Source organism: Adiantum capillus-veneris, chromosome 10, assembly GCF_014529385.1.
Source record: "Adiantum capillus-veneris isolate H3 chromosome 10, ASM1452938v2, whole genome shotgun sequence".
In the NCBI taxonomy this organism is placed as follows: Eukaryota; Viridiplantae; Streptophyta; class Polypodiopsida; order Polypodiales; family Pteridaceae; genus Adiantum; species Adiantum capillus-veneris.
In genome coordinates, this window is record NC_140940.1 from 140,965,959 (window position 1) to 140,981,765 (window position 15,807).

The following is a 15,807-nucleotide window of genomic DNA, read 5'->3' on the forward strand; positions in this document are numbered from 1 at the left end:
CTTATAATTTTATCACCTCCTGTATACATAAATGATTTTGTCTCGCTCGCTTATCTCCTTGGATTGAGGTGCTTCTCTGAGATTTTATTTATGAATTTATATCTCTCAGTGTATCTTTCTCCTTCTCTCTCTCTCTCTCTCTCTCACACACACACACACACACACACACACACACACACACACACACACACACACACACACACACACACACACACACACACACACACACACACACACACACACACACACACACACACACACACACACACACACACACACACACACACACACACACACACACACACACACGATATTGCCCCTGATGCCCATCTCATACAGGTGCAACCTTCCCTGTCTCTATCTCGGTATCTCCCTTTCTTTCTTGCTCTCTCTTGCAGCGTTTCTACACACAGACACACACACAGACACACACACACACACACACACACACACACACACACACACACACACACACACACACACACACACACGCACACGCACACGCACACGCACACGCACACGCACACGCACACGCACACGCACACGCACACACACACGCACACGCACACGCACACGCACACGCACACGCACACGCACACGCACACGCACACGCACACGCACACGCACACGCACACACGGTATTGCCCCTGATGCCTATCTCATACAGGTGCAACCTTCTCTGTCTCTATCTCGGTATCTCCCTTTCTTTCTTGCTCTCTCTTGCAGCGTTTCTACACACACACACACACACACACACACACACACACGCACACACGCACGCACACGAGTACATATCCAACCCTGGTCTGGGACTCTCTCATCGCGTGCAAGCTCCTGCTGAGGGGTTTGGGTTTTCTCTAGACAGTGGACAAACTCATCATTCATACACACTGAGTATCGTGGCTTCCTCAGGTCGTAATCTATTCCCTACGTTTTCAACAGACAGTAGTAAAGCCCCTACATGGGCACTCCCTATTTGGCTGCCAAGCTTCTATGCGCATGGTGGAGTCTCTATTCGATCAGGTGATTGTTCTCAGTACATATGGACACGCACACATGCATACACACACACACACACTTGTATCGTGCTGATGTCGTGTTAGAATAACACCAGGTTTATTTACATGGCTTGTCTACAAATGTTTAAGTTGATTCTTCGTACGCACACACATGCACACATTATCGGGTTAAAAATAAGAAACTAAGGTCTCCTTAAAATAAGCAATAAGTGTCTCAGTTGGACTACTCAGTACACACATATGTTCTATCCTTCTCTCTCAGCTCGCATACCATGCTAGGAATGGTATGTACCAGGCAATCCTATGGATTGACTTTACATTTTTCGCTTGGTAGGGGAAATTTGACACACACACACACACACACACACACACACACACACACAGACACACACACACACACACACACACACACACACACACACACACACACACACACACACACACACACACACACACACAGGTGCGCACACACACAGATGCATAAATACCGTGAATATAAGATTTCAAAGATGCACATATTCTGTCTCCCTTATCTCGCACCCATAGGTGATGCCACACCTTTTTTTTTGTGCATCTTGGCATGGTCTCAAATTTGCTGATGTGTCTCTTGGCATGTATTGACTTGCTTGCAAGATAAAATTATCATGGCATTGCACAGTCAGGTATCGATGCTTCCTCAGGTCATAATACATATCGATTCTCAATTTGTTCCTTCATGGCTTGCGATACACATTCGCACATAGACGTGTACATACACTTTGTGACTTTGACAAAGGTAGGCAATTGGAGCAATCAAATCGACTCAATAAACAAATCAAGAATGCATATGGAAGCTGATGGAAGCACACACGGAACGTGATCTCATCACAACCTGATTTTGAAGAAAGCAGTCAGCTGTATTCGATGCTGATTCTCAAAGTGAAATGTCCATCAACTAGGTGCACATGTACCTACTTAGAACAGGCTGTTCTAGTTCTCATGTATTCAAAATTATATGTTAATTTGGTGTTTATTTCCTAAACCTATATATGCATTTTTGAATATTAGAATGAATTGATTGGAAGAGCATGATCTACATTCATAACATTTGCAGGTATATATACGTTAGCATCTGGTTGGAACGCCTTAAACCTCTCATGGAGGGTCTTGCAAGAGATGGCATATACTGATTAGAAAGTTGTTTAAAGCTTTTTTATACTGTGATCATTATGATACATTGTCTAGTGGCTCTGTATGAAGAATGATGAATTGAAAAAAAACATTGAAGTCTTCTGCTTAGAACAAAACATTGAAGTCTTCTGCTTTGTATGGTAAGGTAACTTGGACTTTTATAAGCATTATGGTAAGGTAACTTGGACCTTAATCCTCGTGTGAGGGTCTCTTGGTCAGATGGTATAGTTTGTTAGAGATTTTTTGAAACTTTTTTCAAAATACAAGGGAGATGCTGCCGAATTTTCATAAATTATTAAGTTGCAAGATTATCAGCCACCAATAATGACATAGGTCCAGATAACATGGGAGTAGACATTGATGGCAAACTATTTTAGGAGACTGCTCAAATTGGGTATATTTGACATATTGATATTTCAGTCATTGCATTTCGTTTGACAAGCTTCTATTTCATAAATAATGTAGCTAATGACTTACTCATCAAAGAAAACCTTGAGAATACCGTATTTTTTAAGCTACTATCTGTTTGGAGGTGATAACAACATACAAGTGCCCACCTAGCCAAGGCGCCTGTTGGGTCAGCCGGCCAAAGTTTTGATGTGGTCACATTATTTTTCCGATGTTTAATACATCAAACCCTGTAAAAGCCTAATGAAAATCGTCTATGTCAAGTCTAAGTCAAAGATGTAATGTAATTTTTCCAATGATGTATGTAAAGGTTCATGAGAAGTTGGCCGCCGGCCACTTTAGAAAGCCCTAGGTATATAATACACTAAGGTTAGTGGGAAAGGGGGATTATTTTTTGAAGATAAGTGACTATTGCTGTACGCACAGGGAGCGACCTCTTGGCTCCAACTTGTAATCATCGCTATTGTGGCTACGGTAATCCAAATTCAGTTTTGTTTATTGCATTGTGTTCTTCTTACTCTGCTCTTTCATTCAAGTGTAAGCATTCAAGATTCGGTGTAGGTATCAAACGAAATTGTTGTGGCTTTAAATCGTTGTTTTGAGTGTTTATATGCGTATTTTATGTTGTTTTGATCGTAGGAGAGGCTTTAGGGACCCAAAAATGACCATTTAGGATCATCCGTTTACTGTTTTTGCGTACTTTGGGACGAACGATCGTGATCCGTGTACCCATCCAGAATGCTGTGACAGTGATAGGATATGCTCCTGATAGTCCCTTGTCTTCAAGTTTCATGCTAATCCGATATGATTTGCATGGTAAACAGGCGTGATGACTGTAGAGCTGTGTAGAAGGACATAAGCAGATTACTTGGCTTTAGTGCGTTTGATTTTCTTGTAGAGTTAGTAGTTGCATCTCTTCAGGTTCACTTCATTAGGATTGACACCCTAGTGAGTTTCCATGCCTCATCTGAGTCGCTTCCTTGGTATTGATATTTATGTTGATGCCTTAAGGCTATGCTATGGACGTCCGTCGCGGTGACCTGCAAACATTGGCGTCGCTGCCGGGGAATGAATCTTAGGTGATGAGTGATCGAGTGCGTATTCAGAGTTTTCTTATTGTTCCAAAAGATAATTTCCATTCCATTTACATTTCAGTGAAGCATCTAGAGAGGGGTTTAGTGCTTAATGGAGTCTAGGGTCGGTGGACTGGCTAGATCTACTCTTGAGAGATATAGGGAGTTGTGAGTGAGGTTGCTTTAAGCATTTTTTCTCTTCAAATTTCTTTGTATTGATTGAGTACTAATCCATCATCCGTTTTTTATCCTGTTTGTTTTGTTTGATTCATTTTCTTATGTTCTTTCATTTCCGTACTTAGGAGTAGGATAAGTAAATCACATTCCAGTTAGATTTGGGGCAAAAGATAGAGTCAAAAACACCAGAAAACCATAACTTTGGTAAAAGGGCCATAAGACTCTGAAATTAGAAAATCTGACCAAACAGAGCTGAAATTGATTGAAATCACAAAGTGGTAGCAATAAACACTGGGAAATACTTGTCAGAGAGAGCCTGTAAAATTTCATCATATTTGGCTCTGGTACTGCGATCGCGATCTGTGTACCTTAGTGTCAAAATTGTACAAGATTTGACATGTGCCTTCCTGATAATATTCTAAACAAGTTTTGTTACCATATACATGTGGTAGTGATGTGTGTGAACACACTAGGACCGCCGGGGCATTTTTTCCCTCTTTAGGAGGTTTTTTCCCCTATGCATTGTATATATGCCCATCACTCTAGGGCTATCCATCTTTCCATTGCACACTAAGTAACACACTCTCTATTGTGTGCCTCGAGCTTCCTTCGTCTTCTCCAAGCTGTGTGTGTTTCTCTGCAACCCTAATTCCAACAATTGCAGGTCACGTCCTCCCGGGCTTAGTCGCCTGTACTGCCAAGAGCTTGGTCTGCTCAGAATTTTGATTTGGGCTCATTTTGGCCTCCGTTTCCACTACAGGCAGTACTGCACAGGCTATTTTGTCATTTTGTGTAGAATTTCTGTCAATGCCGTTTTCTGCATAACAAGTGCCTTATAGTCTTCTACGGTTTGTGCTATATAGCACAGGTTGTTCCCGCTCCGTTTCTCCTATTTTCGTGCAGTTTTCACATCAGGTGCAGCATTTACCATGGCTGGCAACAACAACACAGATGTGTTCAAGATGTTTGCTGCTGAGGACAGGTTGGATGGGGACAACTACCCTATGTGGGCTTATATGATGCAACATGTTCTTGTGTCAAAGGGTGTTTGGAACATTGTGCAGGGCATTGATGTACGTCCTAGTTCTGAGGATGTAGGCGATGTTGAGGATGTTGCAGGTCTTGCTGCAAGGATTGTAGCTGTTGGAGTTGTTTTGCCTACGGCAGAACAAGCTTGTTGGGATGTTAAGGATGCGCAGGCTCATGCATTGATTGCGTTGTCTGTGAAGCGCACCATTGTTCCTCACATCCGTTCAGCAAAATCTGCAAAACAGGCTTGGGATACTTTAGCAGGTCTTTATGCAAGCCGCAATGAGGCTAAAATTTCTTTGCTGCGTAAAGAGCTGGAGTCGAAGATTATGCATGAGGAAGATGATATGGACACTTTTCTTGCTAGTGTGAAGGATATCAATGAGCAGCTTATTTCTGAAGGTGAAGTCATTTCAGACAGTTCCCTTGTGCAGATTGTTCTTGATGCCTTACCAGATTCCTACCAGACTTTTGCTAGAACTTGGAGACTTATGACCCAAGGAAATCCTGAAGTTGTCAAGTTTGATGCATTATGCACATTGCTGTTGCAAGAGTCACTTTCCAGAAAAAACAGGACTAGGTAGCGTGCAGTTGAACAGGCTTTTATTGCTTCTCAAAGAAAGGGTGGTAACAATAATGCAGCCACTTCTTATGGTTCTGCTGCGAGTGGAAAAAATTCTGTTCCTAATGCTTCTGCTGGCAGTACTTCGTCTGGAAATTCTGGTGATAAGGGCAAAAAGAAGATGCGTTGCCATTATTGTAAATCCAATGATCACTTGATCAAGTCGTGTCGTAAGTTGAAGGCCAAAGAGGCTAAGAAGAAAGAGGGTGGTTCCACTGCAAATGCTGGTTCCACTACAAATGCAGCCATTGTTGAGTCTTCAGTGAAAGGAGACTGTGATGTGGATGTTGATGCAGAATGGGCTTTTAGCGTAGAGTGCACTTACAATCCTGCTGTCCATGATGCATGCTTGTCAGTTGCTACAGATTCACATGTGTGGTATTTTGACAGTGGTGCTACAAAGCACATTACCTCACATCGTGAATTGTTTACCTCTCTTGAGTCTGTCCCTCATGGGAATTCAGTCACTTGTGCCAACAACGCCTCTTATCTAGTTCAGGGAGTTGGAAAGATTGTGCTCACAGCTGCTAATGGCAGTTCCTTCACACTTGTTGATGCACTTTATGTACCTGGGATCAAGAAGAATCTCTTGTCTGTATCCGCACTAGCTAGACTTGGACTTGTAGTCAAATTTGTGGATGACAGATGTACAGTTCATGATCTCAGTTTTGGTGATGAAATTTTTGCATCTGGGCTTTTGTGTCGTGGGTTGTATAAGCTCACTTTGTATGACAAGTGTGGACAAAATTTTGCAAATGCTGTTGCAGATTCAAGGGCTATTTCAGATGCAAAACTTTGGCATGCACGTTTTGGCCATCTGAATTTTGCCAGTTTGCTGCGTTTGCAGAAATCGGATATGGTTGCTTCTTTGCCACCTCTTGAAGCACCTGTCAAACATGTTTGTGAAGGCTGTATTTTGGGTAAGATGCAACGTTCTAAGTTTCCAAAGGATGGTTCAGTTCGGGCCACATGCAGGTTGCAGCTTGTGCATAGTGATGTTTGTGGGCCCATGCAAACTCCGTCCTTGGGAAATTACCTGTACTTCATGACTTTCATTGATGATTACTCCAGGCATGCATGGGTATTTCCGCTTAAAGCGAAGTCCGAAGTTTTTATGTGCTTCAAACAATTTTTGGCTATGGCTGAAAATGTCTCGAAATGTACTATGGGCACCCTCCGTTCTGATCGAGGGGGGGGAGTATATGTCTCATGAGTTTAATGCATTTCTGGCTAGTCGTGGGATAAAACACCAATATGCAGTGCCTTATACACCTCAGCAAAATGGTGTTGCTGAGAGGAAAAATAGGTCACTGACGGAAATGGCACGATGTATGGTCAAAAGTCAAGCTTTTCCGCATTCTTTTTGGCTTGAGGCCATTATGTGTGCCACTTATGTACTTAACAGGTGTCCTACGAAAGATTTATAGTCTATTACTCCATATGAAGCATGGCATGATAGAAAACCTTCTATTGAGCACATGCGTGTTTTTGGCTGTTTGGCATATGCTTTGGTGCCACAAGTGCAGCGCAGAAAATTGGATGACAAGGCTGTCAAATGTATTTTTGTTGGTTATAGTGCTGAAAGCAAAGGTTACAGGTTGTATCATCCGCAAACAAAACGTATTCTAGTTTCTCGGGATGTAGTGTTTGTGGAAGATTTTGTTCAGTCCTTGCTGTCATGTACTAGAGACAGTAATGTAAGCTCACAGGACATTTATGACACTTTGTTGCCTCTTTTCAGTGGTGGAAATACGAACGTAAGTTCCAATGAGGCAAATGTACAGCCTATGGGGGTTTTTGAAAATGTTTTAGATCAGCCTATTACTGATGCAGATGTACATGATGTACTTGATGAGGAAAGGGTTGAAAATGAGCAGGCTAGAAGTATGCCAAAATGACTGGTGCACACTTTGCGTGACAGTAAATTGGATGCACCTTTGTCTAGTCGTACTCATTCAGGATCTCGCCATGCATCTTATGCATCAGATTGTTATGCTTTGGCTATGTCTAGTTTACATGATGTTGAGGAACTCTATCTTTTGATGAAGCACAAAATTCAAAAAATTGGATGGCTGCCATGCAATCAGAATATGATGCACTTATAGAAAATGACACATGGACTTTATGTGATTTGCTTTCTGGCAAAAAGGCCATTGGTACGAAGTGGGTTTACAAGTTGAAACGCAAGCCGGATGGTGAGATTGATTGCCATAAGGCTCGACTTGTTGCAAAGGGTTATGCACAACAAAAAGGCATAGATTATGAAGAGACTTTTGCTCCCACTTGTCGTATGACTACTGTGCGTTTTCTATGTGCATTGGCAGCTCATTTTGGTTGGGGTGTACATCAATCAGACATTGTTACTGCTTTCTTGAATGGTGACATATTTGAGGAAGTTTATGTAACGCAGCCTCGCGGTTTTTTCATAAAAGGACAAGAGGAAAAAGTGTGCAAATGTAACAAGGCTTTGTATGGGTTGAAGCAATCTCCTCGTGCTTGGTATGAGAAAGCTGACACTCATTTGGTCAAACAAGGCTTTCGTAACAGTCCAACAAAAAGCACATTGTATGTAAAGCGTGAGGGTGATGTACTTCTCATTGTGGTTCTTTATGTTGATGATTTGATGGTCACTGGACCAAATGAGAAACATATTGCTGAATTTAAGGCTGATTTGAATGCTACTTTCAAGATGAAATATTTGGGGCTGTTGCATAATTATTTGGGTATACAGTTTAAGCAGTGTGATGGTGGTATTGCCTTGTGTCAGAAAAGTTACATAGAGACATTGCTATGTAAGTTTGGACTTGAGGATTGCAAACCTATTGCCACTCCCATGGAAACAGGTTTGAAGTTGAGTCTACATGATGCTGGTGATCCTGCTGATGTCACTCTTTACCAAACTGCTGTTGGCTGCCTCATTTATGTATGTAACACGAGGCCGGATATTCAGTTTGCAGTCTCACAGGTCAGCAGATTTATGCATAGCCCAGGGTCTAAGCATTGGCAGAATGTCAAGAGGATTTTTTGCTACCTTAGTGGCACTTTACATCTTGGCTTGTTTTATCCCAAGGGGGGATCATTGCCGCTAGACTTACATGCTTTTTCGGACTCAGATTGGGCTGGTTGTTTTGACACGCGAGTGTCCACAAGTGGTTTTTTGTTTCATGCTTGGCAGTTCATGTATATCATGGTTGAGCAAGAAGCAACCTACTGTGGCCACTTTGAGTTGTGAGGCTGAGTACAGGGCAGTCTTCACAGCTACGGTTGAGTGTGTATGGCTCAGACGCCTTATGGCTGATTTGGGTGTTGGACAGGACAGTGCCAACACTATCTACACTGACAGTCAGAGCGCATTGGCAGTTGTGAGGAACCCAAATTTTCATGCTCGCACAAAGCACATTGAGGTGCATTACCACTATGTCAGGGAGAGGCAGTAGGAGAGATCAGCTTGGCTTATGTGCCAACACAGGACAACCTTGCAGATCTTTTCACAAAGACATTGTCTCGTGAGAAGCTTGAAGCTTTCCGCAAAGCTTTGGGCTTACTCCCCTTTGTGGACTGATCCTGTCCTCAGGGCATGGCACTTCCCTTACTCATGTGCCAGCTCTCGTTCACCGCATCACTCTAGGGGGGATTTGTTACCATATACATGTGGTAGTGATGTGTGTGAACACACTAGGACCGTCGAGGCATTTTTTCCCTCTTTAGGAGGTTTTTTCCCCCGTGCATTGTATATACGCCCATCACTCTAGGGCTATCCATATTTCCATTGCACACTAAGTAACACACTCTCTATTGTGTGCCTCGATCTTCCTTCATCTTCTCCAAGCTGTGTGTGTTTCTCTGCAACCCTAATTCCAACAAGTTTGTCTAAAGCAACCACACCCAAAAACATAAAAAATCAAGGAAATCAGGCCACTTGGGTAAAACTAGCATGACAGACCCAGAAACTATAAAATCTTGACTTTTGGTGATCGAAATACAAAAAGACTTGGGGGATAGCCTTAAAACATCAATGTCTACAAGCATGCCAAATTTGGTTGAATTTGGGCTCAAAACTACGATCGCGATCGGTGTCCCTAGACCTTAGATTTGTATGAGATCTAATGAGTAGACTCTTCAAGGGTATACAAACATAAAAGTCTAAAGGACCTAGGGTCAAAAACCACAAAAAACTGGTCAAAACCACTGAATACAGATCCAAGTCAAAAACTGCTAAACTGGCATAGAAATTGTCTTTCAGTAGACCAAAACACATCAAAACTGGGAAGAAACCATGCAGAGGGATATCCTGTGCATAGGAAAAGCCTAGGTATCTCTCAAATCCCAAACGAAACATCAAAATCAATCAAACCTGATAAAATTGAAAACTCAGGCACTTCAGACCAAGAAACGGTAAATTCTTGACTTTTTTGAGTCCAAATACAAAAGTGTATGGTAGGTAGTCTTAAAATAGCCTAGTGAACAAGCTGGTGAATTTTCATCCAATTTGGGCTCAGAACTACGATCGCAATTGGTGTACCTCAGTCCCAGATCTGACCCAGATTTGACCCACACATACACCTAGGTTATATAAGATACCAGGAGATGTCAAAATTCAAAAAAATACGTTTAATGTTTTTGCGTTCTTTGGGACGAACTATCGTGATCCGTGTACACATCCAGAATGCTGTGAAAGTGATAGGATATGCTCCTGATAGTCCCCTGTAGCTTCCCTTCAAGTTTCGTGCGAATCCGATATGATTTGCATGGTAAACAGGCGTAATGATTGTAGAGCTGTGTAGAAGGACATAGGCAGATTACTTGGCTTTAGTGCGTTTGATTTTCTTGTAGAGTTAGTAGTTGCATCTCTTCAAGTTCACTTTATTAAGATTGACACCCTAGTGAGTTTCCATGCCTCATCCGAGTTGCTTCCTTGGTATTGATATTTATGTTGATGCCTGAAGGCTATGCTATGGACGTCCATTGCGGCGACCCGCAAACACTATCCAAGGTAAGGGATAGTAATGATCTTTGCGAATAGACATAGTCTTGCTGGGTGTTTATGATACTATAGGTGTTTCTTATTCTTGGGATCGGTTATCATTGCATATAAACATATAAAGAATTGAGGATATGTTTTTTGGAATCCTTTTTGAGATACAAACAAGATGTTAGTCTCTAATATGTTTTGAGGATGCTACCATATTTTTGAGCTAGTAACATGGGATTTACTGCTAGTTTTTTTTTACATGGGATATATTTTAGTTCTTGAAGCCATAAACCTCCTGCGGAGGATCTCGTTGGGAGATGGCATAAACTGAGTTTTTTGAAATATTACTCAAATTACAAAGGAGGCGTTGTCCAATTTTTGCCAGGCGTTCTACATTGATCGCTAACTCAAAAATACATAGGTATTTGCATCAGATATGCTAATTGACACTAGTGGTGTTTTGAGAGAGCTCGGTGAGTATTGGGGTACACATGCATATACATTCAGAGGTTATCTTGCTTGAAATCTTAACTTAATAGTCAATCCTAATGGTAAGCTGTAAACTAGGTCTACAGGTGTGACATGGATGACAACTGGATCCAGTGTCGACACCTGCAAAACGCACAAACATAGCCAATTCTAACTGAATGTTTTTGTATGGATGCAAGTAAGAGCTGGATCCTTCTCCTTGTAGGTGTAGTGGAGGCTCATCCCAAAGGACAGACACATATACAATATCCTATTTTGTAATGGTTAAAGACCAAAGTTTGAATCTAGATGAATATATTGGTTAGTAGATGCTGTTTGGTATATTGACAAAAGTGAGACAAGAATTTATGTACAAACTGTGTACACAACTTTATATTATGATAAGGTATTGTTATTCAATGTTTTATTTAATGCAATTGTCTAAGTATGGCTTAGATATGAAGGGATTTTCAACACAAAGACACACACACACATATATACACACACACTTACTATCTATTTGTATATGTATGTGTATATCAATTTGTGTTTTTGTGAGTGGGCTTATGTCTCTAGCTATTTCCAAAGTAATACATTTTTTTTCTTTCCTCTATCCAAACATCTCTCTCTCTCTCTCTCTCTCTTTCGTTGGGATCTCTTCCAATTGAGGTTATGGGAATGCAAAGGGTTGCTGAGTACATGATAAAGATGTGTTAAAACCCCTCACATCAACTTCCTACAAATGCATGGGAAGCAAGAAAAAAAGTTCAAAAGATGAATAAAAGCAAGATCTTGAGCAAGGGATGGATGCAAGACATAAAGAAGTGGTTTGGGAGATGGATGCATCACACTTGCTACATGATGCCTCAATTGAATCGCTGGCCTCATGAAGATTTTCTATAATGCCAATGTATTACACTTCGTACAGTACACCACCCATATTGCCCCCAGATACAAAACCATGTTCTTTCCTAAAAGAGAAAACCGTACTCACACTTATATGCTTGATCCTATCTCCTTGTCAGTGATACACACTATGGCATCCATTTGGCATAGCTCCCATTCCCTTTGATGTGAGATAGGGCATTGGGACAATGGAGAAGAGTCAAATCGATTGTGTACATTATGCTCACTGCAAGTTTGAGAGTTTGAGTATCCCACACTACTAGAGTGCTCAGCTTTTGGTCACATCCAAACTTGCTTCCTTCTCATTTTTAGCCATGACTTAGACCTACACACTTTCCTCTCCCAACCACAATGTGGGCTCTCCATTGTGACTCTCATCACCACAATTTTAGAGCATCAAGAGTCACTCATCAGCCAGACACACATTGCATCACATGTAACTTTAGACTCATAGGTCAAATATTTGACCTCCAAGGATGATTATAAAATCTATCTGTCTATCTCAAAATCAGTCAAATAAGTCTTTTAAGGTGAGTCTCTTAGAACTTGGTGCTCACATAAAAACTAATATTACAAATTGTTTGGTTTTAATCTAAAACCCCTGCTATAAATTTATTAAGCCTTAATTCTTGAGGTCAAGTTTTGAGCATTTCAATTTACTTATTATAGCTATTTCATAATTTTAATAGAATGGCTAATTATTTACCTTTAAAATTTAAACCTTTAACACTCATTTTCATGCGTTGTTGTCTCCTACCTTAAGTCTCTCTCTCTCTCTCTCTCTCTCTCTCTCTCTCTCTCTCTCTCTCTCTCCACAAATCATTAAGGTCTCTTGGATTAATTGGATGACATTAAATCTCCCTCCCTCCCTCCCTCTCTCTCTCTCTCTCTCTCTCTCTCTCTCTCTCTCTCTCTCTCTCTCTCTCTCTCTCTCTCTCTCTCTCTCTCTCTCTCTCTCTCTCTCGGACTCGGCCAAATAGACCTTTTAAGATCATTCTCCAAAAACTTGGTGTTTACATAACAAATGCTACTAAAAATTACTTGGTTGACATCCTCTTGCCATTATTAAACCTGAATTCTTGAGGTCAAACTTTGAGCATTTATTGTTGTAGCTATTTTATAATTCTAATGGATGGCTAATTCTTTGCCTTCAAAATTCAAAGCTTAAAAAAAATCATCCACAACTTCTTCTTATGTTGACTCTCTCTCTCTCTCTCTCTCTCTCTCTCACACACACACACACACACACACACACACACACACACACACACACACACACACACACCCACACACACACACACACACACACAGTTATCCATGTCCTTCTTTTATAATGGTGACTTTTTGAAAGAAGGCACATTTTCCATATAAGAAAACACTTTAGAAAAAGGCACTTTTATAAAAAATAGACTTTTGTCTCATTGTGATGCGTATATTTTAATAATTACTAAAAATGATACTGAAACAAGTTGTACACAAGACTGCTATTGTAGAATGAAAAATCATATTCAAAGTCTAAAGCCAAAGCAAAGAAAATTGATTATAGAGGGGATTGTTTCCAAAAATGTAAGAGTCACAAAGCTATAACAGCGATAGCATAGTTCCATCCATGCCCCAATCATCCTGGACCTTCATTATCTCTTCCATTTTCTTTCCAATCTATAGACATTCTTAACAATAAGTGGACAAAGATCATCAAACTTTGATGGAGTGAAAATTTGGTGGAAGGATTCTCAGCTTGTGACCTTGTAGACAAAATTGAGCTTGTTGAAGGTCCTCAAAACCCATAATGGCCAAATGCTCTTGCACATTGCTATGAGTCCAATGCTTGTTCACTTGTGCAGCTTCCAAAGCATCATTGGGCATCCTCACTATAATTTCAAAGCTTGCAATAACGCCATCTACACATTGTAAGGGAGTCCACACTCCAAGCTTGCACATCCAACGATCATAGTGAGATCGCATGTACAAGGAGGTGCAAGATTTTAAATAGCACATCCCAATACTTGATACTCCAACTTTACAATGGTACCTACCCCCATTGTGCATGCCCTCCACAAAACCCCAATCCTCTTCTAAAAGACTCCCTAAATCCTCATACTGCACATTTTACATATAAGCATTGTGGTAGTCTCCACAAATCCAAACTCTTTGAAGATATGCACAAACCGGTGAAGAGGAAAACACCAATAGACCTAGTAGCTTTAGAATATTTCAAGGAGTTTTGGACATCTATTACCATATTTCGCTTGAAAGATGCTACCGACCAAAAATCTGGTTGTGGCCACTCCATACTTAATATGGAAGATACTTTGATGGGTTAAATTCACGCATTATCTACCACCCAACCAATTCATTTTCTTTGTGGATCATCAAGCATTGTTGTATCTTGTTAAAATGCCATGCAACACGTGTAGGATAGTAGGATGGTTCTTCATCTTTCTTGAATTTAATTTCAAAATTGTGGTAAAAAGAGGGACTACCCATTGACGAAGGAAATTTGGAATGGCGGCCTCTACACCAAAACAAACTCCATTGCGCCACAAGGGAAATGAGATGAGGGCACCACCTAGTCTTGGAAGCATGGACTAGGACCGCTACACAAAGAGAGAGAGAGAGAGAGAGAGAGAGAGAGAGAGAGAGAGAGAGAGAGAGAGAGAGATCACTATGAATGAAGCATTAACCGTGGTGTGTGTACAAGGAATGGATGACTTCAAACACTCCCAACACAAGTAGCATATAGATTACCAAACAGTCACTCAAGGATTAGCCAAGATCACATCAAGCACTCTCACACGCATACAAAACATTTCTCTTAATTAACATAAGTAAGAGGAGGAGAGGTTACTAGCATGAAACAATTTGCACTCTAGGATGTGCAAGAATAGAGTGAATGAATGAGCTTATGGGCTCATGGTGAGTGATACAAAGGCTCAATGGGTTGAGGGAGGCTTGGAATTACAAAGGGGAAGGCCTCTTTATATAGGAAAGAGAGTGATTAGGAGTGAGGTTAAGATACAAGTGTAATTTGTACAAATGAAGCTTGATTAGGGACATTCAACCAATGAAGAAGCTCCTTCCAAGTGATTTGTTGACCAATTAGCTCCATCATCACTTGTGTTGTCTTCACTCCTTCCTCCATAGCTTGAGTCCAAGAGCTTCCTTATTTTAAAATGTAAAGAATCTACATAAAATCAATACATATCTAGTAATAATAGAAAGGGGTTGAATGAGAACTTATGAATTACAACAAGATTAAGCATGACTTGAGAGGTGATTAGAAGAGGAACTTTGATGGGTTTTTGAGCTTGAGAGAGAGAAGGAAGGAGAGGAGGGTGAGAAGACTAATAGCTGATTTTAAAGAAGGTCTCAATGTGGAAAAGGAAGGGTGTGTGTGTGTAAAGGTAGGGGGGTGGTCTCCACCACAGTTGAAAAAACTGGCGTCCACCATTTTGGCCATATCTCCTAGACCGTAGATGCAAAAATTATAAAAAAAATATGGCCAAAATCTTCAGCTCGTCAGTTACAACTTTGATGCAGACAACTTTTTCTTGGATCGGAGTGGAAGTATTTTTTAAAAATTCAACAAAATCATGTGCCTGGTTTCTTCCTTTACCAAGTCTTCCACTTGGGTCCCATTTGTTTGAATCATCATATGGCTCCAAAGCCATGACGATATGAGCCACTCATGACCCTTGAATCATGGGTGCATGGCTCCACAACCACATCATATCTTTTCTTTTCACATTTACATATTTTCCCTTCCCTTTACCACTAGGTTCTCCCTCTACCTTTCACCTCCGGTGAACTAGTCAAGAAAAAATCATTTTTTTAAAATTTTTTCCAAGAGGTTGTTCTCACTCTTTCTTTTATTGTAAACCTCTAGAAGCAAGGAAAACCAACAAAATATGATAAACATAAATTTGTGATAGGCTCGGATCATAGCCCCCCCAAACCTGGCTA